Source organism: Lissotriton helveticus, chromosome 1_1 (assembly GCF_964261635.1).
Source record: "Lissotriton helveticus chromosome 1_1, aLisHel1.1, whole genome shotgun sequence".
In the NCBI taxonomy this organism is placed as follows: domain Eukaryota; kingdom Metazoa; phylum Chordata; class Amphibia; order Caudata; family Salamandridae; genus Lissotriton; species Lissotriton helveticus.
In genome coordinates this window covers 1,684,185,928-1,684,201,816 of record NC_136057.1, presented here as the reverse complement: position 1 = coordinate 1,684,201,816, position 15,889 = coordinate 1,684,185,928, and the positions used below count along the sequence as shown (strand labels likewise).

The 15,889-nt window shown below is 50.5% G+C and overlaps 1 protein-coding gene across 1 annotated transcript in view; it reads right to left on the bottom strand.

Annotated features, from left to right (window-relative positions):
- The window catches only part of LRP1 (LDL receptor related protein 1), a 1,472,234-nt gene that overhangs the window by 426,423 nt on the left and 1,029,922 nt on the right, over positions 1-15,889 (bottom strand).

The following is a 15,889-nucleotide window of genomic DNA, read 5'->3' as shown; positions in this document are numbered from 1 at the left end:
ACAGCGCTTTCCTTGGAATCCTGATGGATGTACTTCCCGGGTCTGACCATAGGTCCGATAATCCGAGAGACTCACAGGTTGTCTTGATATATTTTAGCCAAGGGATCTTAGTGGCGTTGGGTAGGGTTAAAAATTCCTGCAACTCAGATCTATAGTGGAGAAGATCTTGGCTACTCCAAATGCGTCGCCAGAATGTTAATGGCCTGAGCCCTAGTTCCTCCGTAATAGGCCTCACTCCCAGGTCCAATCTCAGGGGCAGCAGTGGGGTACTTGGTGGGATAGCAGTCAGCTGCCTCAAAAATGTATTCTCTGTGATTAACAAAGAGGACATTGGAATGTGGCCCCACATCTCTGCCCCGTAAGTAGCACCCCCCCCGTGCCTGTGCTTTGTAAATTTGGATAGCAGGACTGAGAGGGCGGTATGATGACAGTCGCAATTCTCATAATACCACCTGCCTTCTGGGCCAATTTCATGTTTGCCTTTATCTGATGTTCCACCCACGTGAGATTTTGGTTAAGTGTTATACCCAAATACTCTATAGTGTGAACCCTTTCCAAGCGCACTGTGCCGAGGAGGGGGTTTGGGCGCTTGAAGGGCGTGGGGCTTAGGATCATGAATTTTGTTTTCTGCGGGTTAATTTCAAGTCCTCTTTCCGTGCAGAATTCCAGAAAGCCGTCTAACACCCGCTGTATGCCCATCGGGGATTTGGACAGCAGCAGGGTGTCATCCGCAAACATAATTGCGGGCACCCTGCTGCCTGTGAGTTTTGGGGCGTCGGTGTTTGCAATCCCCACCAGGTGCGCGATTACCCCGTTCACAAAGAGGCAGAACAGGGTCGGTGCGAGCACACAGCCCTGTCTCACCCCTCTGCGAACGGGGAATCTTTCAGTTAAATTGCCACTTCTCCCGCACCTGACGCGTGCAAAGTTGTTGTGATGTAGTCTTATCAAGATTGCGAGAATGTCATTGGGAACGCCTAGCTCTTCCATTACCCTCCACAGTTTTGTTCTTGGCACCAGATCGAAGGCGGCGCGTAGGTCCACAAAAACCGTGTACAAGGTGCCGCCCTCGATCAATGCAGTCTTCCAGTACATGAGGTTTAGTCTGAACAATTGATCAATTGTGGAGACCCCACTCCTGAAACCTGCCTGATATGGGCTCAGGGTATCTGTTTCCTCGAGCCAGTTCTGCAATCGGTCCAAGATCAGCCTACCGAACAACTTCTGGGATACGTCGATAAGGCTTATTGGACGATAGTTGGCTGGGAGGAGAGGGGAACCCTTTTTATATATTGGGACCACCTCTGCGCCCAGCCAAGTATCCGGGACGTCCATTCCCCTGAGGATTGCATTAAATATTAACAGGAGATAGGGAGCCCATATCCCTGGCTCCTGCTTGAAGAGATCTCCAGGCACTCCGTCGAGCCCCGGTGCTTTACCTGCAGCCAGGCCCTAAATTGCTGCCCGGACTTCCTTTTCTGTGAAGGGTTCACCCTGCTCGCCACTAACTAGAGTGCGGTAGGATGTAGACACAGCCGCGTCCTCTATTGCGTATAGTGACTGGAAGTGGTTTTGCCAAACGCTCGGGGCAATGTTGGATTCAATAGCCGACGGCAGGTCTTCTGACCCGTTGTTGACTAACCGCCAAAATTTACAAGAATCTTTGGTGGCTAATGCCCCAGAGAGTTGCTCCCAATATTGTTGGTCCCAATCGGCCTTGGCATTTACCAGTAGTGTCTTATATGCCCGTCTTCTGGCTTGTATCTCCTCCCTACAGCTACGCTCCTTAATAGCGAGTAGGAGTTCACGTTTCGAGTCCCGGCATGTGGCATTATACCAGGACTTTTTATGCATCCCACTGGATCTAGCAGTGCCGTTTGAAAAGAGATCAGACTCCATGGTGCTTATTACTTCACCATGGGTTCGCCATAACTGGTCTCTATTTTTCACATTCCCCAGATCTGCACCCAGATCAAAAGCTTTTTCCAACACAGGGGTGATTCTAGCGTAAAGCCTGGGTAACTTATCGCCACTTGCAACCAGTTTCCCCCACCTGGCTCTTCTCCTGTTGTTCTCCAGGAGTAACCCTGTCTTTGGACTTTTTGTCCTGTCCCAGGTCCTCGATGCCTGGTATGGCGTATTCAAGTTCGAGTGCGTTGTGATCGCTGTCCCCTCTGTCCAGTACCCTGAAATCGATAATTCGTTTCCAGCAGGACAATTGGACTAAGACGTAATCTAATCTAGATTCCCTTCCTACTTCATTGTAGGTACATTTGCTTGGGGTGTCTGATTTAGTGCGCCCATTACAAGCCCTTAGACCATGGTTAAGGGTAAGTGCGGTGATCTGCAGTGCGAGGGAGGTCCAAGCTCTTGGAGGAGGTGCTACCGTAGCAGGTATCAGCCATCATGAATCCTCCTCTAGGGAGGGTCCATCAAGAAGGCCGGGCAGTGGCTCGTAGTGAGAGTTCAAATCCCCTCCAACCACATATGGGAGGTCTCTTGGAATTGCACTCAGGAAAGCCGAGAGTACCTCAATGGTTTTAGATTCGCGTTGCAGAACTACAGTTCGCGAATAGACGTTTATAGTCATCAACTTGGTAGAGTTTGGCCATTCTAGAAGAACCGGTAATATGTCTTCTGAATCAACTAGTAATTGTCTAGCCTGGCAGCCTAGATGAGAGGCCACCCAAGTTGCCAACCCTCCTGATGGACGTCCCCTACCCCCCCATTTAGCAGGTTTTGAGAACACTGCAAACCCCGAGTGTGTATGTTCCTCTCTTGCCCAAGTTTCCTGAAAGAGGCAGATGTTTTTTGAGTTAACAAAGGAAGCCCACTCTGGACAATCCGTTTTATTTCCCAGCCCGGCTATATTCCATGAAATCAATTTGAAGAATGGATGTCTTGGGGGTGGTAGAGCTTTTGTGGCGAGGTTTGCCGTTAGATCTTGTGGCAGGTCCTCGTGACCGGGCCCTGGTTTCTTACCCTTACCCAGTGTGTCAGTTGTGGGGAGACTGAGATCTCGGGACAACGTAAGATTATTAGACGCAGTTATCCCCTCTCGTAAAGGTTGGGGTTGTTCACAGGGGGTGATTCCATCCTCGGAATCGTCTGATGAATGGAATTGATGCAGGTCCCTAGCTATGGGCTTAAGCAGTCAATCAACCATTTCGAGGCTGCTATACCTATTTGAGGTCTGTAAGTAAGCTGGCTGGTGAATTCTATAGGGTCCCGGGACTCCTCTAGGTCTTCCCCCCCCCTTCCGCCCCTCCTCCTAGTGCTAATCTCCCATCCCTCTTCATCGCCATAATGGGGTAAATATTCGGGGGCCGTACTCCTGTCGAAGTAGGTGTCCCTCCTCCCATCACAATCTCTCTCCCACTCTTCTAATAATTCTTGATGGAATCCCCATCTTTGATCTTCTGAATGGTACATGTTCGATGGGTAGAAGAATGAGAGAGGGAGAGGTTGGATTTGGCTCACTTGGTCTTCAAGGGACCAGCTACAGATGTAAGAGGCTGTCCTGTGTTCTCTAAAACTAACCACCACACAGTCGCCTCTGATTGTTTTCCTCGTGTTGCCAACCCAGGTAGTTCATCTCACCATAAGAACATCACTGGTTGTACCTTGCGGGAGAGGTCGATATATGGACAACCAGTTAATGACTTTGTTCCTAAGGGAGGTGGTCGTCTCTGTGGCAGCGGGTTTTAACTCGGGTACTCCCACCAGGATGACTGTGTAGGGAGAGGCTTCTGGTGGTAGGGTCATTGGTTTAATTTTACGAGGATTGTTTGGAATATTATCTCTGGGTTTAGGGTCACTTTGCGGTTTGTCTAATAAAGAAGCGGCAAAAATTTTGGAATGTGTAGTTTTAGTGGGGGGGGGGGGATGCGATGAAGGCTGGGTTAGTGCGGGCAAGGTTATTTTGTTTGTTATAGGCTGGGGTTGCGGGGTCATGGTTTTATTGGATTTGCGTTGTGTGTTTTGGGAACTAGCTGTGTCTTTTTTCACAATACCCTTGTTGTGGTTTGGTTCCAGCCCCCTTTTAGCTCCCTTGGTTTCTATTTTCAGGCTATCAGCCAGCTGGACTGTCGATTTTTCGATATTGACCAGTCTGGCTTCGATCTTAATCAGCCGGGCTTCAAGAGGGGCTAGAAGAGACCTAAAAAGTGAGCCTATATCTGTGAGTGTTATATCCTCACTAGAAGAATCCAATGAAATATTAATGGGGTGAGAGGAAGTACCCTTTGGTGCAGTGAGTAGTGAAGGAGCCTCCACACTAGTCTTGGAGAGTTGGCCAAGGGTGGCGCTGCCAGAAGTGACAGCATCGTTTACGGGGGTAGCCTTAGATGTTTTTGCCTTACATCCTCCCTTCGTTTGCCCTCCTTTCCTCTTTTTTTGATTGCCCCTTCCCTTGCAAGATCCGAGACAATCTCGCTCGTGGTGGCTGTGGCAAAGTCAGAGCCAGAGCCTGGGATTAAAAGTGAGGTGGGTGGTATTTGGCCTACCGGTAGGGTCATTAGACTCATGTCCACAAGGTCATTTAAGGCCTCCCTTGTAAGGTTTGGGCTAGTAGTTGATAGGTCCCCCCCCAACCCCTCGAGGTTAGTAATGTTAGCCACTGGCCTTCGTTCGGGGGTCTTGGCCAGGGCCAGTGGGCCCATTGATGATCTCCTCACCCACTCAATTTCCTGGGAGATGCGTCTTTCAAGTACAGAAATTTCATCTATCAGAAGTGATCCTGCCATGACAAAGTAATTGTCGATGGTACCTTTAACGACTCCTGCCGCAGCCAGCATCGATTTACTCCTTGTTTCCCTGGTGGACATCTCGGCCTCGATGTGAAGGGGACCAGGTGGCGACAGGGGTAGCTGAAGATTCTGACCACGGGGGTGGCCCGGTCCCGGTCTCTGCCGTCCTCGAACGGCCTCAAACGGCCCGCCCTTTGCCCGGGCTTAGCCCGGCGTACGCCCGCGCGCGTCCCGCGTGCACGTATTGTGACGTGCTAATATAGTGGTGGGAGGGGGCGGGAAGAGACACCAGGTGCGCTGCGTTCTTGATGCGTGTTGATTCCTGGGTCTCGCAGTCCCGGTCCCTGCAGGCGTGCTGATGTGGATCCCTGGTTTCAGCTCCCAATGGGTATTGCAGGTTAGTTACTCTCTGTCCCAACGAAAAGAAAACGGCTGCGAGCGGCACCCCATTCGCTTAATCATATTATTGAGCCCCCTAACATTCCATGTTACTAATTTGTACTTATCACCTGCCGTGAGTCAGTAGTCCATGATATCGCAGCACCCAGCTCGCATACATATGACCCCCCCACCACAGTGCAATGTGACCCTCCAAATAAAAAACGAACAACCTATACATCCCCTAGCAAGGTTACAATTCGGCCCGGCAGCATCCCCCCACAACCAAAATATGGATCCCCAACACCCCCCACCCGCAGGCGGTAGTAACGCATCTCCTAATCCGATCCTGGTCAGAAGACTCTGAACCCCGCCCCAAAGCTCCACCATCCCCTTTAAACCCCCCCCCTCAACTTGTACTCAATGAATAGAAAAAAGGAATAACACAACAATTATATGTGTAGCAGTCCAGAAGAGTCTCCCTCCCCTCACTTGGATGTTCAGCCGACTGACTGGTGCCGCGCAGCCCTGCCCAACCAGTGGTGTAGCCGGCCGCCTCCGCACGCTACAGCCGGTCAGTTAATTCTATGCACGGCACAATAGTGTAGCCACTGTAAAAGTAAACCCCCAAGTTTCCAGCCCCCCTTCTCTTCTTGTCCCCCCCCCAGTCTCCAGGAGAACAGCCCCTTCCATAAGTCATTCGGGCTTGTACAGCTCCCCTCGGGTCGGAGAATAAAGGTACTCCCATTGCCCAAGACCTCATGCGGTTCGTTCTGGCCATGTATTGCTTTGCCCACTTGCGTAATCTGAACTTACGCACACCACTTACTCACACAGAAACTCCAACACTCCTTTGGAGGTAAAATGAGTTTTATTAATATTGTAGGCAAAGGCAATAAGTCACTGAAGCTAATATATTCTTAGGCACTGAGTGAAAGGCAATAAACAATGAATACACCCCACTATATAGATAAATATGAAACTGTGAATACAGGTATATATACAGTTAATGTACAAAGCACCTCACCAGATTCATTTGCAGCACCGGAGACTTCAACATCCCTGGCCAAGCACTGAACACCAAGTCGGGAACCCGTAGACCGGGGCTCAGGGAGTAATCTCTTCGGGCATCCAAATTTGTCCCGCGAGTGCGTCCACTCCAAGATTGAGTTCCTGAGCTCCACCCCACAGACACCGCTTTTTATAATTTAAATCAACCTGTTCGAGAAGCCTCTAGCAGGCGCTCTTGCCCATCTATTCACAGGTGCTGGCCCCATCTCTGCATCAACCCCACCCAGACAGACCTGGCCAGATTCTGTTTGGGCTGTGCCGAGGCAAGAGACATTCCTTTCCCTATCTCTGGCCTTGGAGCTTTGCACGGCCATCCTCCCTCTGTCCTAGAGATGAGTATGGAATGTACAAAAACACACTGAAGGTACAACATAACCTCACAAGGCATCCTCACGAGATGCCTCGCACCCACTTGTACTGGTTTACATGAAAAACATGTTTATGTTACTGCTGAAGTGTAACTACAAGGCAGCACAAAATGGAAGTGCGATGAAACAAAATGGAAGATCAGAGCATTGCCTGGAATCAAGGTCAACATGTAATTTAGCACGTGTAAAATGGCAAATGCAGTACAGGCCACCATGTCCATCAGTCATTTGTCACTTGCAGGGTCAACAGCCGGGCAAGGGGCACCCCCCCAAATCCGACTGTTTCTTGTACCAGACACAATGGGGAGAACTGGTTTTGGGTTGGGATCGCCTCCAGTTCCGTTCGAAGAGTACCATCTGGGCCCACCGTGATACTCTGCTTTCTGCGATAGCACGTCCTCCCATGGGTTGACCTCCCCCTCCGCGCCGCTGGCTCCGCCGTCGTCCGCTCCAACGTCTCTGCTCCTGCCAGTCCGGTGTGTGGTCGTGGCCCGCCAAGCCCAGAGAGTCCATCCAGGCGTCCGCATCCGAAGGACGGTCGAAGAAATGCGTCTTGTCGCCGTGTTGCACTCGAAGCCTGGCTGGGAAGAGCAGGCTATATTTAATGTTCTGACTTCGCATCAGTCTCTTAACTCGTAGAAAGTCGTTCCGGAGATTCTGAAACTTCCTCGTATAATCCGGGAATATATGGATGTCATGATTGTCAAATTTGGGCGGACCAGCGAATGTGTTGAAGGATCAAGTCCCGGTCCCTGAAATTAAAGAACCGGGCTATGATGGCCCTAGGTGGGGAGCCCGGCTTCGGCGGTGGTCCCAGAGTCCTTTGAGCCCTCTCCACTGCAAACAGTTTGGATAATTGCAGAGTCGGAAAAACCTTGCCAATCCAGTCCTCAAGGAATAGGTCCGCCGCCGGCCCTTCTGTCCGCTCCGGAAATCCCAGGAAGCGAAGGTTGTTCCTCCGGGACCGCCCCTCTGCATCCTCCGCCCGATCCTCCAACCCGGCCGTATGATCCTGGAGAGCTATGACTGTCTTCCTCAGCTGACGGACCTCGGAATGCAATACACTCAAGTCCCCCTCCGTGGTGGTAACCCTGTCCGCCACCTTTCTGAGGTCTAGGCGCAGATGGTTGATGTCCATGGCCATCCCGTCCATCCTGTTTTCCAACGCCACCCTGGAGTCGCGAATTGCAGCTTAAGATATCGGCTTTGTCCCGGGCCGCTGTATCTTTGTGGGTCTCCATCTCTCGGTCTACTCTGGGGCGTTCCGTCGCCATGGGGTCTGGGACCGTGTATTGCACTATCTTATTCGCCTGGGCTCCCCTTGTCTGCCGGTCCTTTCCCATAGTGGCGCGACCGCCCGAGGGCGTCTTAGAGGACAGCTCTTAAGGGGGGGGGGGTCGCGATTGTCCAGCGCAACCACAGCTGTAACCACCTCGCAAGTCTCGGCCAGACCCCGGAGGCAGCTACGCAAATTCCGTCGGTTTCGGCCACAAATCAGCGTCCACGCCATCCAGGCCAGCTCTCGCACCGTCTCCAGGCCTCGGCGGCAGAAGTCGCATCAATACACTGCTGCAGCGCTATGGTATGGTGACGCACGTCAGGAATGTACTGTCCGCCGTGGCGCCACATTCCACACCCCGGCCCTGCGGGGATCCCACCCCTAGGCTCCAAAGACTCGCTCACAGGTCAACCGCGGATCCTCACCCTGCCGGTCCACCCAGTCACTGAATCGGGGACTTCCGGGGCACCAAGCCGCAAGGAGGGGGCGGGGTCACTCCTCAATATGGTTAAGCAAACTTGCGGGTTTTTACGTCTCCCCCAAGCAGCAGGAGCCGCAGCGCCGGCGGATCACACCCCACCAGCCGTGCGGGGCCTATCTCTTCCAATCGCCCCACTCCAAGAGCCAGCAGTACAGGAGTATCTCCCCCATGATGTTCCACCGGGTCCAACCGTCCCCCAGGGGGTGAGGGGGGAGAAACGACAGCCAGGCAGTCCGGTCCCAGCGGGTACTGTTCTTACCACGGGCCCTCCCGGCGTCCTCCAGCAGCAGCAGCCAGTGCACGAGTAAGCCGCTCCTCACCGGCCTCACGTAGGTGCGGACGCCGAGGGACCACGGCGATCTGCCCGCCGGTCCCGCGTCGTCCCCGCCGGGGGCCCGCACTCCACTCTGTCCCCTCGCGCAGGGACTCCGCCGACCCTCAGGGTTTCTGCGATCGCTCCAGCGCCCCTCACTTGCTCCGCAATACGGCGGCTGCCATTTGCAGGCTGCAGGCTCCGGCGCGTCCACCCCGGGCGTATTTTTATCGGGGGTGAGGATTACCATGCCGCTGCGGCGCTGCGGAGGTCCAGGGGGGCTTCTCACCCCAGGGGCTGTGCTAAAAAGTTCCAAAGTGCCAGGATTTTGAAGGATTATGGAGGCATTGGACAGGAGCTGAACGAGAACACGTCTAGCCGGCCATTTTGCTAAGCAACGCCCCCGCCAATCACTTTTCATGTTAAGAATAGAAATTGACAGTTATGTAGTGGATTAAAAGGAGGCCCCCTAAGTCTTGTTAGTACAATGTTTAAGTTCCATGCTGGTAAAGGAGGTGTACGAGGTGGAATGATTCATTTTAATCCTTCCATTAAGGCTTTGATGATCGGAATGCGGAAATGGGATTGGTGCTTCCTGTTTTGTAGATGCTGCAATGGCTGCTAAATGTAGGAGTATGGAGGTATATGCTAAATGCAATTTATTTAAGTGTAACAGATTAGTTGTTCTGTTGGAGAAGAAGGGTTAATGTTTAGTGAGGCACAATGAGGCGCAAAAAGGCTTCCATTTTGCTGCATAGTAGGCCCTCGCGGTTTGTCTTCTGGCCTCATTTAGAATAGTCCTACTGTGAAGGTAGGTTCAGTATCCAAACCCTATGACCTCAAGAGCCAGATTGCAAGATTGGGCTGTTGAACATTGAGATGTTTTATTACCCTGCTGCTGTGAGTGAGAAGGTTTGGGTAGTTGGATAGTTCTTGTGAGGTACTAGGGGTATCTCTAGTAGTGTTGTGTACCACAGTTGCCAAGCCCATGTGGGAGCTATGATTATCAAGGTTAATTAAGTCTGAGTTTCCTGACCACATATGGAATGAGTAGGATAGGTGGAAATGCGTAAGCAAATATCCCGGACCAGTTCATCGCAGGGCGTTCCCCTTGGATTGTGGGTGTCTGGATGCAAAGCTTTGGTAGTTTGAGTTTTCGGAAGTGACGAACAGGTGGAAGTATCATTGCATTAACGGAGTGTGTATTTCCCACTCTTAAACTTGTTGGTGTGTCCTGCTGAGTATGTCCGCAGTGGAGATGTCCTGCCCTGGTACATCGTGCCAGGAGGAGTATTTTGTGACTATTTGACCATTTCTATATGACCGGTCCCAGCTGTGACAGTTGAATGGAATGGGTCTCTCCCTGTTTCTGAATGTAATATTGTCTGTTCATAGAAGGGAATTTTTCTTTTTTATGTTTGGTAGGAACGCTTTGAGAGCCAGATAGATGGCTAAGAGTTCCAAAATGTTCATGTGCAATATCTGTTGTTGTGTGGTACAGTGTCCCTGAACCACAATGTCCTTCATATGAACACAGGGCCACAATGTCCTTCATATGAGCACCCCACCCCATGAGAGATGCATCAGTTGTGATTGTTACTTGTGGGATTGGGTCATTCAAGGCTCTTCTCTTCAGCATGTTTGAGGTGTTTCAGCGATTGAAGTGCCTGATGGACCCTGGGTGAAACCAACACTAGATCCTCCATGTTACCCCAGCATGTGACCATTGCAATGCTAGGCACTCTTGGAGAGGTCTTGTGTAGTTTTGCATGAGGCACTATTGCTATGCATGATGCAATCATTCCTAGAAGGCGAATCACTGTTTTGACTGGTAGGTAACAATGTGGCTGAAAAACATCCAATTGGTTGTGACGATTGAGAACCCTTTGTGCATTGGGGCAAGCTGTCCCCGAGACTGAATCTAGTATCGCTCCCACGTATGGTTGAACCTGGGGTGATTGGAGATGGAATGTTCTCGCATTTATTTTGAGGCGCAATTGGTGTAGTAGATCTGCTTTAAAAGTCTGTTAGACATCTGGCTTTGGTTGGACTCTTGATCATCCAATAATCTAAAAAGGGAAAGACATATGTTTTCTCTTCGTAATTTTGCAGTTACTACCATTAAGCATTTTCTGAACACTCTTGGGGCATTTGTTACCCCAAATGGTAGGACTTGACTTGGTAATGACGCCCATTTACCACAAACTGTAGGTATTTGCGACGTGCAGGGCGGATTGGAATGTGGAAATACACGTCCTTCAAGTCTAATGCAGTGCTGAAGTCGCCCTTTTATAGTAGCGGTATCACATCTTGCAATGTGACCATATGGAAGTGTTCGGACAATATGCATTTATTGAGTGGGCGTAGGTCCAAAATGGGCCACAGTGAGCTGCCCTTTTTTTGGTATGAGAAGGGAGTAGACTCCTGTGTTAAAATGCTTGAGTAGGACTTGTTCTATGGCTCCTTTTTGCAGTAATGCCTTTACTTATTCCTTCAGTAGATATAGATGCTATCGTTTTAAGAAATTACATTTTGGTGAGATATTTAGTGGCTGTTGGGCCAGTTCTAGGCAATGTCCCTGCCTGATTACTTGTAATTAGGGCTCCCGGTGTTATGGTATTTGTTTTTTTGACATTTCCGTCTGTATTTATCCATTTTAATTTTTGCCAATTTTATCTGTATTTATCAACATTTATTTTGGGTTTTGTGGAAAAATTAAGTTGCAATTAGTATATTTCCGAATTTATTTTATAGGTACATATAAACTTCAGCTTGAATGCCTACAAGGTTTTAATACTACAAACATCCACAGAAGATAAATCAATTCACTTATAAGAAAATATTCAAATTTCAGTAATAACCTTGTGCATATCTACTGCTGTTAAAGCCTCTTTACTAAAAGTCTTTTCTTTTTTTTTAGCCCCTTTACTTATCAATCCAAACAGCTATTGGACTGGCAGTCATGGCAGACAGTATTTAGAATTACTTAAAAAGCAAACCAATTTTCTTTTTTATCCACATTTAAAAATAAACACAGACAAGAAAATATTTTTTTTTCCGTCTGTATTTATCTGTAAAACTCAGTCAAAATGGAAAACGGGAAGCCTTACTTGTAAACCCATTGGTCTAATGTGATGTCTGGCCACAACTGGTGGAATTTGTGCAGCCTTCCCTGACAGGTGTTTCATGGTCGGGGCAGGGCGGTTTGAGGGGGAAGAGGATTGTGGGAAAGTCACTTGCTTGGTGGTGTGGAGTTGCCTTTGTTGGGGGGACCTCTGCCTCTGCCCCTATTTTGCCTATATAGAATCCACAGCTCTGCTGGTGGTACTGTTGCTGCTGAAGTTGATATGATATGTTTTCAGGGGTAGTTGCTTTAGCTGCCCTCTACCCTGGTAACACCAAATGGGCTGTTTTTGAGGTGTTGTCTGTAAGGCACCCATTGATTGTGCTGTGTTGGTGTCCTTTTTGATTTTTTCAAGTTGTGCGTCCACAGCAGGCCCAAGGAGGTTTCCCTATTGGATGGGACATTGAAAATGTGTTGCTGCACCTCAGGTTTGAGCCCTGCTATGCGTAGCCAGTCATATCTGCAGGGCATGATGGATGTGTTGATGTCCTTTGCAGCAGTGTCTGCTCCGTCTACTGGATTGCTGCATTAGATTACTGCTTGCCCGCGCTTACCAGGTCTTCTCCTCGCTTCTTATATTTTTAGGGAGATGTGGCATGAATTCTTGCATTTTTAACCCAGGTAGCCCTCTTATCAGGTGAGTAGACCAACTGAATCGGCAATCCTCCAGTGACTGGCATGACCTGCTGCCACCACTTTGCCTGCAGCATCAATTCTTTTAGTTTATTTATCTGGAGGAGACACTTCTCCAGTGCCCTGTGCTGAGCTCTTTTCCTGGCAGTGATTATAACAAGAGAGTCTGCTGTGGAGTGCCCGCATATGTAAATTGGGTGTGTTAGCAATGGCCTGTATTTTTTCACTATCCGAGGTATCAGGACCTGAGATTTGACTGGGTCCTTAAAGACCTCTATAGCTACTTTGAGTAAGGATCCTATCTTTGAGCTGAAGTATTTCTACTAGGTAGTCTGTTTGCTCCTCAGTGGTGTGCACTGGAAGCTTGTGGGACTCTGCTGCTCTCTGTATGACACTGTAGTCTGAGGATGTGTCATCTGGTGGGGACGGTTTTATTGGAAATGGGGGATCCATGTCTGGGTAAGGTAGGATCATGTCAGTCATCCCACGGGTCTGAGTGTGTGGTGGGTGTCCTGTTTTCCTTGTGTCCCTTGTGGATCCATGTCTTGGATCTCCCCCTCTTCCTCTTCTTGTGGAGAGGGCAAGAATGTTTGCAGGGACTCTGGTGGGCTGAAAGTCATTGGGCTTGTGGTCTGTACTCTTTTTAGTGGAGGCAGTCGCATTGTTTGTTCCTGTACCTGTTTCTTGTCACTCCATTTGCATTTTCCTGCATACATTTATGAAGTCCTTTAAAGACAATGCCTTATTCCACAGTTAGCTTATGTGAGTGAGTCTTTTGTTTCTTCAGAATCAGTGCAGTGTCCTCAGAAACTTTGTGCAGCTTTGGTGTGAGGAAGCCCCCTCTTTCTTGCATGGTATGCTCCCACTTTTTGCTGAATTGCTGATGTTCTTTGTCTGAGTGTGCCCTGTGCTCCTGCTAAGCAGATACTCGGGCCTAAGTTCCTTCCCTAAAAACTGCATTGAAGCCTAAACCAAATTGCTATCTCTGGCCACATGTCAGCCCCTGTTTGAGAAAGTTCCATCTTTCTTGCATTGGTATGCCCCCACTTTTTGATGAACTGCTGATGTGCTTTGACTGAGTGTGCCCCGGGCTCCTGCCAACCAGGTACCCAGGGCCTGTGTTCCTTCCCTAAAGCTGTATTGAAATAAAACCCAATTGGCATCTCTGGCCACCTATTAGCCCCTAGTAAATGGTACCCTAGGTGCCCAGGGCCTTGTGACCAGAGAAGACCCCTAAGTGCTGCCGCACTTATTGTACCACCCTTAGAGGGCCTGTACCCTGATACCCAAACACTGCCTTTGCAGGCTGAGTGTCTAGGTACAGAACTAAACCGAGTCGACATGGCACACTGTGTGCCATGCCCACAGAACCCACTGCCCTGGCATACTTCAGTCACCCCTCTAGCTGGGTGACCTATGCCAGTGGCGTGGGCACAGGTGCATGAGCCCTATGCCCCTACAGTACCCAGAGCCATTCCTGGGCACTGTAAGTGCAGTGATGCCATTAAGAGTATATAGTGCTGGGAGGGTGTCATTACGAACTCCACAGCACCAGAATGGCTACACTGAAGACTGACAAATTTGGTACCAAACTTCTCAGCACGTTAAACCCACACTAATGCCAGTGTGGGATTTAATGTAAAATGCACCAGAGGGCATCTTAGAGATGCCCCCTGAAACCCTAACCTACAATCCACGTCTGGTCTGAGTGGCTGCAGAGGCTGTCACACAGCCGACATGTTGCTGGACCCCCGGGTGGAGAGCCCCCACTCTCCTGGGCCTGCAACAATGCACATCCTGGGCGAGGTGTTAGGTCTCCTCCCCCAGGATGGGCAGGGGGAAGCTTCAAAGGCATGCCGCCTCTGAGAGCTTCTCCAGACCATTTGCTGTAGTCGGCAACTGGCCCCCACCAGTTTCAACCCCCACTCTGGTGGGAAACCCCACGTCAGGAAGGGGGGTGTGCCAGCCCGGGTCAACCCCACCCCTCAGGTGGGAGACGCGAGGTGAAGCACGACCCCGGGCTCTGGCCATCTTGAAGATGGGGAGCCCTGCTCAATCACAGCTAGGCTCCTGGCCCCTCCCACAGGAGAGGAGCAGGCTAGGGGGTCTACCCACCCCAGGACAGGGTCCTATTGGTCCCTGCCCTTGCCCTACCTGTAACGCCTCTAAATTTAGTATTTAGGGGCACCCTGAACCTTCCTTTCTCAAATCCCAAAAACAAAAGCATAAAGAGGAACAAGAGGAAGACCCGCCGTGCAGCTGCTAACAGGATGACACCCACTGACTTGGCCCAAGCCCTACCGGCCTGTCGATCCTGGAACCTGCTCCTGCTTAATCCAGACGACTCCTGCGGACAGCAACCTTGGGACACCCGGAGGACCTGCCTGCCTTGACCCTCTTTAAGACTGGGACTCCCATAAGCAGAGGCTCTGCTGCAACAACCAAACCCTGGTGCCAGCCAGGAAGCTCCAGACCTGCCCACTCTGCACCCGCCGAGCCCAGCCCTGAGTGATCCAAGACCACAAGGTCGTCCCCCCGGCAACTGGGACCCGAAGTCCAGTGACCAAAGAACCTCCTCGACGAACCAGACAACGCCTGCAGCCTCAGAACCAGAGACCCCTTCAACCGTGACCAGCCGATGGTAAGTTTTACCGACACCGAAAGACACCCCTGCACACAGTGCCCTGTGACCCCCCCCTGTGCCTCCCTTTGGGGTACCTACCTCTTCTCCAGGATCCTAACTTACCTCTCTAAGTGGTGGTCGCACCTGAAGAATCAACGTCCCAGAGTGTGCAGCCTTTGTTCCCTCTTTACCTTTCCCATTGAATAACATTGAGCGCCCGACGGCTCAAAGGCACCCTGCACCAAGCCGCCCGAGTGCCCCTGGCAGCGCAACCTGTGCCCTATCCTACTTCCCCATTTGCCCTGAGCAAGTGAGCAGGAGCCCAGCTCCCACAGCCGCGTGGCCTGCTAGCCAGCAGCCACCAACCAGTGGCCCCCTGCCCCTCATTGGATAACATTGGGCCTAACTACCTCTGCTCCCGGCTGCCCCAGTGCCGCTGAGGATGAACCACATGTACCTACCTGCCCCGGGGGGACCCCTGAGTCTATGCCCAGAACCCTAACTTCCCCAGCCGAGTACTCACCTGGAAACCGGTAACTCACTTACCTGCCATTGGATAACATTGACTTGTTTGACTTGAAAAATCTTCTAAGTGTGAAGTTTTGAAAACTTAAAATATTCCCATAAAATCCACCGAATTCCGAGGTACTCACCTGTGATCAGGAGAGAAGCCAGTACTGCATCTTGTAGCCCAGTACTGAACCGCAAAAGTAATCCTAGTCGGGTTTACTAGTAACTAGACTGAACTCCAGGCCAATTGTTTTTATATCAAAATATATAGTTATTTTATTTCTAGAACCAAAAGGCATCCAAAATATACTGCTCTCAATGTGAGAGGCCACAGATGAGTACTTTGCAGAAAGGCAATAAA